Source organism: Anser brachyrhynchus (assembly GCF_964034855.1).
Source record: "Anser brachyrhynchus genome assembly, chromosome: 1".
Taxonomy (NCBI): Eukaryota; Metazoa; Chordata; class Aves; order Anseriformes; family Anatidae; genus Anser; species Anser brachyrhynchus.
In genome coordinates, this window is record NC_137694.1 from 63,007,628 (window position 1) to 63,018,729 (window position 11,102).

At 35.8% G+C, this 11,102-nt stretch overlaps 1 long non-coding RNA gene across 1 annotated transcript; it reads left to right on the forward strand.

Moving 5' to 3' along the window:
• The first annotated feature begins 1,625 nt into the window (after positions 1-1,625).
• LOC308176862 lies at positions 1,626-10,861 on the forward strand. The gene is made up of 2 exons (XR_013938699.1): positions 1,626-3,650; positions 5,176-10,861. It is a non-coding gene; the product is annotated as an uncharacterized lncRNA (long non-coding RNA).
• The last annotated feature ends 241 nt before the right edge of the window (positions 10,862-11,102 follow it).

Consider the following 11,102-nt stretch of genomic DNA (forward strand, 5'->3'; position numbering starts at 1 on the left):
TTTCATTTCTGAAAAATCATCTTAATAATACATTGGGAGCAGGAATACCATGTGGAGCTGCTTGTAGGCTTACTAAATGTAACTTATGTTCAGCTCATCTATTCTGCTAGAATTTTTTGATAATAGTTAATCTTTTTTCCCCTTCCTTCTTCTTTTTCCTTTTATTATTAAAAAAAAAAAAAAATGGTGAAGGTGAGTATTATTTTATGGCGAGAAGCACTTATCTTTCCCTCCAGGATTTAAGAATTCTTGCTACTTAGTATTTCCTGAAGTTGAAAATCGATCATAACACCACTATTGATATTCTAAGTATAGCTCAATTTCATTTGGGTTATGCCACTGAAGAGCTGGAGGATGATCAAAATAAAGCCTTTAAAATGCCAATAAGTTCAAATGAGATCACTCTTTAGTTCCTAGCCCTATTCTTTTCACCATGTTTCAAGATGACTTAAGGTTGAGTAAAGAGAAGGGAGCGTTGCTTCACCAAAACTTTCATGGCTAATGTTGCCCAAGCATAGCAGAAAAACAGTTGGCAGTGTAACTTTTTTTTTTTTTTTTTTTTTCCTCAGGACTAGAGGTCCATGTTATGGTACAAAAATCAAAGTATCTCTCAGACAACAACCATTGCAGAACTAGAGGTCCAGTCAGGGAGTAAAAAAACAGACAGAAGACAGAAATGCAAAATTTGCATGGGGTAGAACTGTTTCATGTAAAAGGTCAAGATAAAGAAACATGATGTAAATAGGCATACTTAAAGTCATATTGTTATGCTGGGATGTAATAATAGCTACTATCATTCAGGAACCTAGTGAAGAGCTAGAGAAGAACTGTTGGGTATTGCAAAATTCATATAGCAATGCTAATCTCTAATCTCTAAGGAAATTATGATTAAACTTTCTATAACTTTGCTATTTCCTTGTGTAATTGCAGCTTTTTTATCTATGTTACTCCCAGCAGCCTATCAAGAACTACATTGGAAGTGTGAGGTCTCTACACGTTTCAGCTGCAGTAACTTTATACCCTTACAGTATTTATTCCTCTAAAATTATTAGATATATCTGCCTGACCAACCCACTTTTTCTCCTACAAATGTGATTTGAGAATTCAGATGCTTTTCTTTTATAAATTGATAAGTAGAAAGAAGTAAAATATGCTGAAAATAATCCTTATTTTTTTCCTTCCAGTCTTCACATGGAACTCAGGGGCTGGAGATTCAACTTGTGTCTAAAACCTTTATTTCACAAATACTTTTGAACTTTTCCATCCATGTGCTGTTTCGTATCCTAAATGTGAAACAGAACTGAAAACAAGAAGATTAACACAGCTCAGATTTTCAGTCTAGATCCCTGTCACCAGCTGTAAGTCGGCCCATGGGAGAGGGGAAGAAAAGGCCATATGGCTTCCTTCTCCTTGTTCCAATTATAATATTCATAAAAGCTATGGACAGCCTTCAGCTGTGCACTTCCAGAAGATAATGAATTCAAAAACTGGATGGAGATGAAAAAAATAGTGCCATCCTTGCCATGGGACTGAATTGCAGTTGCTCTTGTCTTTTACAGGTAATATCTACTAAACATTTGATATGGGTAGGTTTCAGCTACTGTGTATGGAAATGCTTTGTTTCTACTACCCGGTGAGGGTTGTATTTCTTTTGGTGATGAATAGCATTAAGTGAATTAACATGCACCATAAAACCTCTGTTGGTATGGTATTTACTAGATACAGAAAACATTTACCAAGATCAGTGTAGATGACTCTCAGAAGCTTACTGATGTTTCTAGAAAGTCCTCCTACCTCACTTGCTTCTTTATGTTTTACTGGAACAGGCTCCCCAGGGAAGCAATCAAGGCACCAAGCCTGCCAGAGTTCAAGAAGCATTTGGACAACGCTCTCAGACAGATAGTCTAATTTTTGGGTGGTCCTGTGTAGAGCCAGGAGTTGGTCTCAATGTTTCTTGTGGGACCCTTCCAACTTAGGATATTCTGATTCTATGATACCAAACCAGAGCTATGATCCCAGTTAATATGGTATTCAGAAATAAATCAATAAAGGAGAATATAAACATCTTTTCATGAAAAAGGAAGTAAAAGAAATACTGATAGGACCACAGAGAAAGATTCTAGTGTTGTCTTAGGTTATATATCTGGAAATCATCAATCATTGAGCCACTACATTTCGAAGATACTCTTGGCAAAGTCAGCGCCCACTGTGGCAAGAACTCTGGCCATGAAAGAGTACTGATGAACTTTGCCACTAACATGAACAAGTATCAGATGCAATTCAAAAATCCCAGCTCATGTCATAGGTGATGAATCAACTGCATTCCTTGGAAAGATGCAAACTTTGGAAGAAACCATTTCCTTATGGCATTGAAAGACATGACAATATATATACATATATTATATATATTATTATATATATATATATAATGGATTTGGTTTTACAGCTTTTATATCCTTTTATGTCCACACTGAGAGGCTCTCCTTTCAGAAGAGGTTTCAGTTTCCTTGCCCTGACACTGACCAAAATATCAGACGCATCAGAGACTGCAAATTCCCTGAATTTCTATGTGAGCACACAAGCTTTGTGATCTATCTTCTGAGGTTCCGTAACAAAATCTCCTTCTTTGCTGTATTTGTTAGAACCCAACCTAGTTTGTAAAAACCATCCTAACCAGTCTTTTCCCTGTGAAACATAAATGCCTGTTAAATGATAGAATCACATAAATAGAGTGTTCAAATTAAATGCAATTTTTCTATTGAGTAATCAGATTGGAAAAACACTTTTGTCATTTATCTAGCTCACATTTTCATTAATGCTCCCACAGCTTTTAACAGCATGAGGTGATGAATAAAAAGCATGCTACATGAAGAAGGAGGAAGGCATAAGCTCTCTCCGAACATGTAGACTATGTACCTGTTAATAAAACCCAGTTTACAGCTTCCTTCACCACAAGAACACACTGGTGATTACTATTCAGCTTGTTGTACACCAGGACTGCCAAAAACATTTCTCCAGAGTTCCTACATATTTAGCTGGTCCCCAGTCTGTTCTGTTGTATGGAGTAATTACAATCCTGGTGCAGGCCTTTGATTTGTCAGTGCTGAAGTTCATGAGGTTCTTGATGATCTGTGTCTCCAGCCTGTGAATGTCCCTCTGAATGGTAGTCCAGCTCTCCAGCATAATCAGTCACTCCTCCTATTTGCTCAGCCGATTGTGTGAGTATTCCATGCTTTCACTCAGGTCATTAACAAAGAATTCAAACAGTATCAGTGCCGATATCAACTACCAAGGAGAGTTACCAGCACACAGTTGCCAGTTAGATTTTGAACTTCTGACCATTAGACCTTCAGGGGAGCATTCCAGCAATTTTCCATTTACCTTATACTCCATTTATCCAAAACATGTCTTCAATTTGGCAATGTGGAATACCATGTTGAGAATCTTGCTAAAGTAGAGATAAATAACATCTGCTGCTCTTTTTCTTTGTCCACAGAGCAAGTCACCTCCTCACGGAAATAAAATCAGGTTGGTCAGTTGTGATTTCCACTGCTAGATCCATCCTGGCTGTTCACAGTCACCTTCTCATCTTTCATGTTCCTAGAAATAATTTCCACAAGGATTATCCCAATGTCTTCCCCAAAATTGAGGTTAGATTCACCATTGTATAGCTCCCCAGATCCTCCTTCCTGTTTTCCTCTTGCGTGTTTTCTTCCCTCAGTGTGAGGATAGATACTTCACCTTCCTTTTTCCTTTCCACCTTCTTATAAACTAGAATCTGACTTATTCTGATCAACAGATATGTAACTTATGTTGTGAACAAGAGTTTATTCAAGTAGATAGCTGTAGATCTGTGGCCTACTGATGACAGAGAAGGCTAAACTGATAAATAGAGACTTCATTTGGGATTTGACCTCTGTGTGTAATAATTCTAGTGAACCCCACTGCAGGTTCAATTTTAGGGTTTCAACTGTCTTCCCTAGCTGTGGGATTATTTTCTACTTACACATACATTATTTTGCTGGATATTAGAAATCTTTGTTTCAGATGCAGTGAGAGTCCCTCTTCCTCACAAGCTTATAATGTCTTAAATTTCCATAGGTGTCGATATGCAAAAATCCTCTGGGTTTCAAAGCATTAGTCATCGCAGTGAGCACAGTTGGTCCTATTAAGCATGTTTGCACACACAGGTGATCATTTCATTCTGTGAAATATCTTGTTACACAAGAGATCTATTAAGAGGACTGTTATTGCTGGAAACTCAATAAGGAATAATCAGTTTTATCCCACTAATGTCAGAAAAGAGTTTATTTGTAGTGTCATTGGTAGAACATGGGAATGGCATTTAAATCTCTTAACTTATTAAGAGATTTAATCTTCCTATTTTCTCAGATGTAATTTAAATATTTTGTTATATCACATCTCATCAGGCAGTTTGTGGGATTGTCAGTCAATCTGTTAGGGATTCAAAGATCATATTCATTTTATGTATGCCTTCCTACTTTCTAGTAACTTGCTCTGCAGTGAAGAAAGTATCAACAATGCAAGATATCTTCAGATGTACCTAAAAATGATACTTCAGATCATCTTTTAGAGCTTTCAGAACGAGGCTTTTGTTAGCTGCCCTTCTACATCATATCTGTCAGTTTTCACCCAGCTAGTTCAGACTGTTCTTTGGGAAGCAGTCTCTTTTATAGTTAGTTTGAAGAACATTTGACATTCACTTATAGTCAGTTTGAAGAATATTTGATGCTCACTAACTGTGTTAGAAGATTTTGGTTCTCAGACTGTGTGGAAATTGCTGCTGATCTAGCCACAGGTGGTTATGCTGCCCCAATGCTTGCTGAACCTGTCAGAGTAGCACCTACTGCTTCTTTCCTATCCATACACAGAGGATATTCTTTCAGGCTGTGACTGTTTTGTCTTCACTCTCTGCTATGGGTAGGCTGGTCTCCAAGTTTGGCATCACTAGCTGGCCTGGGTCCTGCCAAAGCCTTAGTTGGTTAGAAACTCCACATTCCCAACAGAATTCTACAAGCCGTCTCCCAAATGAACAATGTATTTATTGAATGAACAAATTCCTTTCATTTCTATTTCAAGGGTTAAACTGCAGAGTACTGAGCTTTATCAAGAAGGTATCCCAATGCAATGACCTTTCTTTCTCTTTCTCTAAAGGATTTCATCATCCATAGGCCACTATGGAAGAAGGTGTACAGCTCAACTGTGACTGCAGATGGCTTCGTGAAAAATGTCTCTCTAATGCCACAGGAAAATGATATATGGCTTTCATTGCAGGCAATGTTACATAGCTTTGAGCTGGTTAGTGGGATTCTTTAAAATGTAATAAATGAAATGCAAATACAGAATCAAAGGTTCAGCCAAAAAGAAAAGAAAACAAACAAACAAACAAACAAAAGTTAAGAAATTATAGAAATGGCAGAACAGTATATAATAATCTGTTTCTAAGATAAATGTCAAAGCACTTGACAAAGCCTCTGTTACTATAAAGAGATGAAATATTTCTCTGTGCGGTTGCTTTATATTTAATGTCAGTGGTGATTATTGAAAATACATTGACAGTTCATATACATTTTGACCCCATAAAGTGTCAGGGTGCTCTTTTTCTATTTGATTCACCTTTGCAAATAAGGGAAAAAAGAGGAGTGAGTGTTATGTGTGGCATTTTTACAGCTCAAATTATACTACTCTGAACTGAAAAACCCAAACTACAAATTAGATTAGACCAAATAGATTTCTGTGGCTAGTGAGGCTAGGCAGCAAAAAAAGACACCTCTCACAAATCAGGCCTTCATGTAAAAAGTTCTAGTCAAAACAATAGTCTGTTGTCATTCCTCTTGCAAAAAGCACTCGTGCAAAAAATTAGATGTGATTATGTGTCTTCATGATGAGAAATAAATGATGTTTCCACCCACCTATTCCTCCTGAACCCACTGTTATTTCAGTTGTACAACTACAGACTGGATACTGTAATGACAGTATACAACCAGGAAAATGAGGTGAAAGAAAATTCATCCTTGTAATGTAACATGTGATGAAGTGAGGAGACCCACTCTTAGGTGCTGTTTCTACACCATCAACTGATACAGAAAGTGTTTCAGAAAAAAAAATAAAAATAAAAAAATAAAAATCCAACAACAACAGCAACAACAACAACAAAGGAAAACAGAGCAGTACATTCTTGAAGGTTTTCAGCAGCTAGAAATACTGAAACACTGCCTCTGGGTTTTAACAATGTAAAATTTGCTTAGTTATAAAAATTTGCTCTGAAATTTGTTTTGAAACATATTACAGAATGCAAGATTCTTGTTTGGTGTCCTGAGTCTCCTGAATCCCGAAATCAAATATAACTTAAGTTATTTTACAACCATCTTTAGGTACCTTCAAGACAATTTTTCTTGCACTAAGGTTGGCCTTCAAAGAAACAAAGATAACATTGGAGAACATCTTTAAGAGAAATTCATAAATTTAAGCCTGGATTCACCTTATTTAAGACACTAAATTGAACTGTTTGCATGTAAGATTCTCAGACAAATGCAATAGGGACAGAGGAATTTGGTCTAATTGTACTCATAAGAGTAAAACTGCAAGGAACTAATAGACTTGCTTCTCATAGAAATTAATTCATATAATGGAAGGAATCTATAGGAGTCTGAATATAAACAGAAGAAATCTATAGGAGTCTGTATATACAGGTAATCTCTGGAATAAAACAATGTACTATATATATCATAAGCTGAGAGGACAAACTGTAATGAACTATGTAAGTTTCTGTTCTGGAACGGACTGCAAAGTATTTGAGATTTTAATCAGTAGAGAGAACTTTAGTATTGAGTATCCATGCAAAACAGCCATTCATAATTGAAATGAGAAGAAAACAATTTCTTGAGAGGATAAAAACGTAAGTTGTCTTGTCAAGGCCCTTCTACCCTATAAATCAACTATTTTGAATCCAAAGAATATATATATGCAAATCACAAGTTCTCCAGACATGATACATAATACCATGTATATAGTCTAAAAAGCTGGCTTTCTCATCTTTTCATTTGCAATTGCTAAATTGCTTTGGAAAACACTGAAGAGGAAAAACTAAATTGTTCCCCTAATAACAGTTTCTCACAGATAAAACAGCCATAGACATGTTAAATGATTCTGAATGAAAACACAATTGTTTCTATTAAAAATATAAGTAGATGAGAAAGCAGTACTCTGCTGTATAGTATGGGGCATACTGTGGGAACATATGACAAATTCTATTTCACCAGTGTCACTGCTGGTATCACTCACATACTTATGTTTGTCCTTAATTTATTCTGAATTATAAGCTGAAAAAATGTTGCTATTTGTTTATTTGCTGAAGTCTGGCTGTCTTGTATTTCAAGCTCAGAGGAACTGAGAAATGAGCTGAAATGTCATTGATGCAATTCTAGTGTAGTTATTTCTGGAGCTGTTTTTGATTAGACTAATGTTCTTATTTGCTGTCTCTTTCCATTCTAGAGTATGTGCAAACTAAACCTAAACTATTGTGCCCTATGCAAACTTGTATGTCTTGTTTACTTGTATTTTAACTGAAGAGTTTCAGTAATATAAGATTCTCTGTGTGCTTCTAATTGTAACAGACCCCAAAATAATCAGTGTTCGTACAAATTTCTGGATTCAAAAGGTACCTTAAATAAGTATCCAGAAGGCTTCATCAGCCCTGAAGCAGCTTAAATTTTATAGAAAACAAATGATACCTTCAGCTGAAAATATGAATGTATTAAAAGATTGTCCAGATGTGAAATAACTACATTCATTGATTGCTGTAAGAGCACAGTTTAGTCCTTCATTCGTGTATTTATCACCCAGTTTTATCAGCAGAAAGTCAGTGTTCTATTCTACAAACAAAAACTTAGACTGCAATTGTGTTAAGTAATATGTGGATGTCATAGCAATCAATAAGAGATTAAGGTGATAACATTGGTTATTCCTGTAGTTCATAATATTTGCATACGATACACTGGCTGACTGTTGGCCAGCTACAACACAACTCTAAGATTTCCAGTAGAAAAAGATCTGGATTTAAACATACAAAATACATTAAACTCCTCATTTGTACACATGAGGTAAAGAGGGCAAATTGCCTGTGATTCCATATCAGCCTGTCAGACTTGCTGAGGCTACCATGAGGATGTGAAAGTAAAACATAGGTACTGGGATACTGATGAAGCTGTTAGGTTTGACTGTTAGCAAGGACTTCAGTACCAATCGTAGCCCTTCGTTTTAGGAACCTAAAAGGACATGAAATAGAAAAACATCAGAAAACTCTACAGGGAGAAGTATACCCTTAAAACTGAAGTTTTATCCCCAGATAACAACAGAAATAATTCCACATAAACAATATTATTAATACATATCCTAATTCAGTTTCTCACATAGGCTCTGCCTACCCTTGGTCTGTTCCACAATGGAAAAGCGAGATTGCAAGACAAGCGAGCAGATCAGAAATATGGGTGAAGAACAAAGCCAGGAAAGTCTGAATACTTTCTAACACCATCTACCTTCCATTTTAGTTAACTGAACACAGCTATGTTTTCTGACATTCACAAAGAGAGCAAAATGCCCTAGTTTTACTTGTTGCCTATATAGCACCACAGGATCACTGTCTTGGAAAACAGAATTTGTAGGGCATTACCATATGTACAGTCAACCACCAAAGCAGCTTTAGGCTCAGGCATCAGCATTTACAAGTAGAATTCAGGTCAGAGTCAGATCCCAGTTTAGTTTAGGATGGAAAAATGTCCCCACTGGGTAAAAGTGTGGGTTTTTTTGGGGTTTTTTTTTGAAACCAAGCAAAGGTGGCCCCAAAGCACAGTGTAAGTTTCTGAGCTGTGCAGATACAGAGAGCAATCACAGAGGAAGTGTTGCATCCTTCATGCTTCTCCTGCCTTTTTTAGTTCTATCGACCTTTTAAAATTACACAGGGGCTACATTTTTTTTGTTAGGCTTTGGGATTCATTACCTTCCACAATGCAGATTTAACATCTTTCTTATTTAAACTCGACTGGTATCAGTAGTACCAAAGAAAGGATTATGGATACTACATTTTGTATGATTTATAAAAATATTATTCTCATATAATTATTATTTATTCCTTGAAATGTTAGCATTCACTTTTGTCATTAGAGGGCTGTATTGTTTGTCACTTTTTCATTTGTTGCCTGTTACATATTTATATCTGTCAAGAGCTACCTATAATAATATAACCATGACACATCCAAGTGTCCTGCCTTTCACACAGCAAGTGGTATGGATCTTGTTCACTAACAATATTGGGACAGTGATAGAAAGAGAGAAGAAAATAAGATTTCCATAAAATTCCTTGGCTAACCTTAAAGGTCATTTCTGCTATTGCTAATGACTCCAGAGATGGTTGGCCTAATTTCTCAAGGGGAAGCAGATAGAGCAGAATTTTACAGAGAAATCTGAGAGGAATGTCTCAGAGAAAACATGTATCCTCACTGAACTGAAGGAGAAAATATGACACTGAATTGCATGGGTCCAAGATAGATCTTGCTTCTATCCCAATGCATTATAAGTCAACAAGAAAACCCCTACTAGGACATGAAACCTTACCTATAAATACATTAATCTGTAACTGCACAGTTTAGGATTGATTGCCACTTTTTCTGTTGTGTTTAGGGTACTGGTTGTCATTGTGGGTACAGATACAGTTTGAATGGGGAGAGGGAGGAAAAAGAGGAATTGCGAGAGTTCTTACTTTCTGTCAGTATCAGATCATACTTTCCAATTAGGATCTCCAGGGTCCAAAGAGGACTGAAATGAATTCATACAGAAAGACAGGTATTTTTTATATACATATTATTATTATTATTATTATTTTTATTTTTAATGCAAACCAGAAGTGGTCTGGCTAAGTAATTCCATCAGGTTCTTATTATGGCAGTGGTTGTGCTGTATATTCTGACCATTAGGAAACAGAAATGCTTAAACACTGTGATTGAGTTGTCACTGTCTGATAGAGGGAATCTTTTTGCACAGTGGAGTACAGAGGTATTCATTAGACATAGAAACTTCATATATATACACACAAATTAGGGTGAAGCAGATAGCACTTTCTAAAGTTACTGAGTAATGTAGTGTAAAATCCAACTTTGTACAACACTTGGTTATATCAAATGACAAAAGTATTTGACACTTGCCATTGTAGTGAGCTCACTGGGCTTTGTTAACAGACTTATCTCATGCATCCAGATTAGAAAAAGTCTCACCATTGACTGACTGTTCTTCTGAGCAGTCAGCATCAAAACTGCACTCCATTATATTGCTGGGCTTCAGGAGACATTTTCAAAGACGCAAATGACAGGCAGACATTGGCTTTCATTATCTGGAATACAAATTGTTTCAGAGGTTAGGGACATTAGGGGCTCTGATGCTACGTATCAGGATAAAATTCTGTCAAAATACCTTGTTAACTAAGGCACACACATGAAAGATTATCATAACTCTTCATGAATAAAACTATGTTCTGAATTCATCAAATCATTTAAAGACATGATTAAGTCCCTTGGTGGGACTTAATTCCCCCCGTGTAAAGCATTTTAGAAGAACATAGTAGCCATTAGAGAGGCCCAGAAGTTGGAAAAAAAAAAAACACAACTAATATTCCTTATCAAAATAAAATAATAAAATAAAATAAAATAAAATAAAATAAAATAAAATAAAATAAAATAAAATAAAATAAAATAAAATAAAATAAAATAAAATAAAATAAAACAAAACAAAATAAAATAAAATAAAATAAGAAAACAAAACAAAACAAAACAAAATAAAATAAATATAAATATAAATAAATATAAGATAAAACAGTATTTGAAAATACCAGTATGTCCCATGTAGTCAGTACAAAAGTTTGGTCCTTAAAAGTGCTGCTCTGCTGTTTTTACATTCTAGTCATCATCCCTGACACACCTGTGCCTATGAGATTTGGACAGGGCAAGTAGTTGTGTGAAGAAGTAGCACTGTATGTACATGGATCTCCAATGAAGGTTTTGAGAAAATGGAAGAAGAAAGGAAACCAAGCT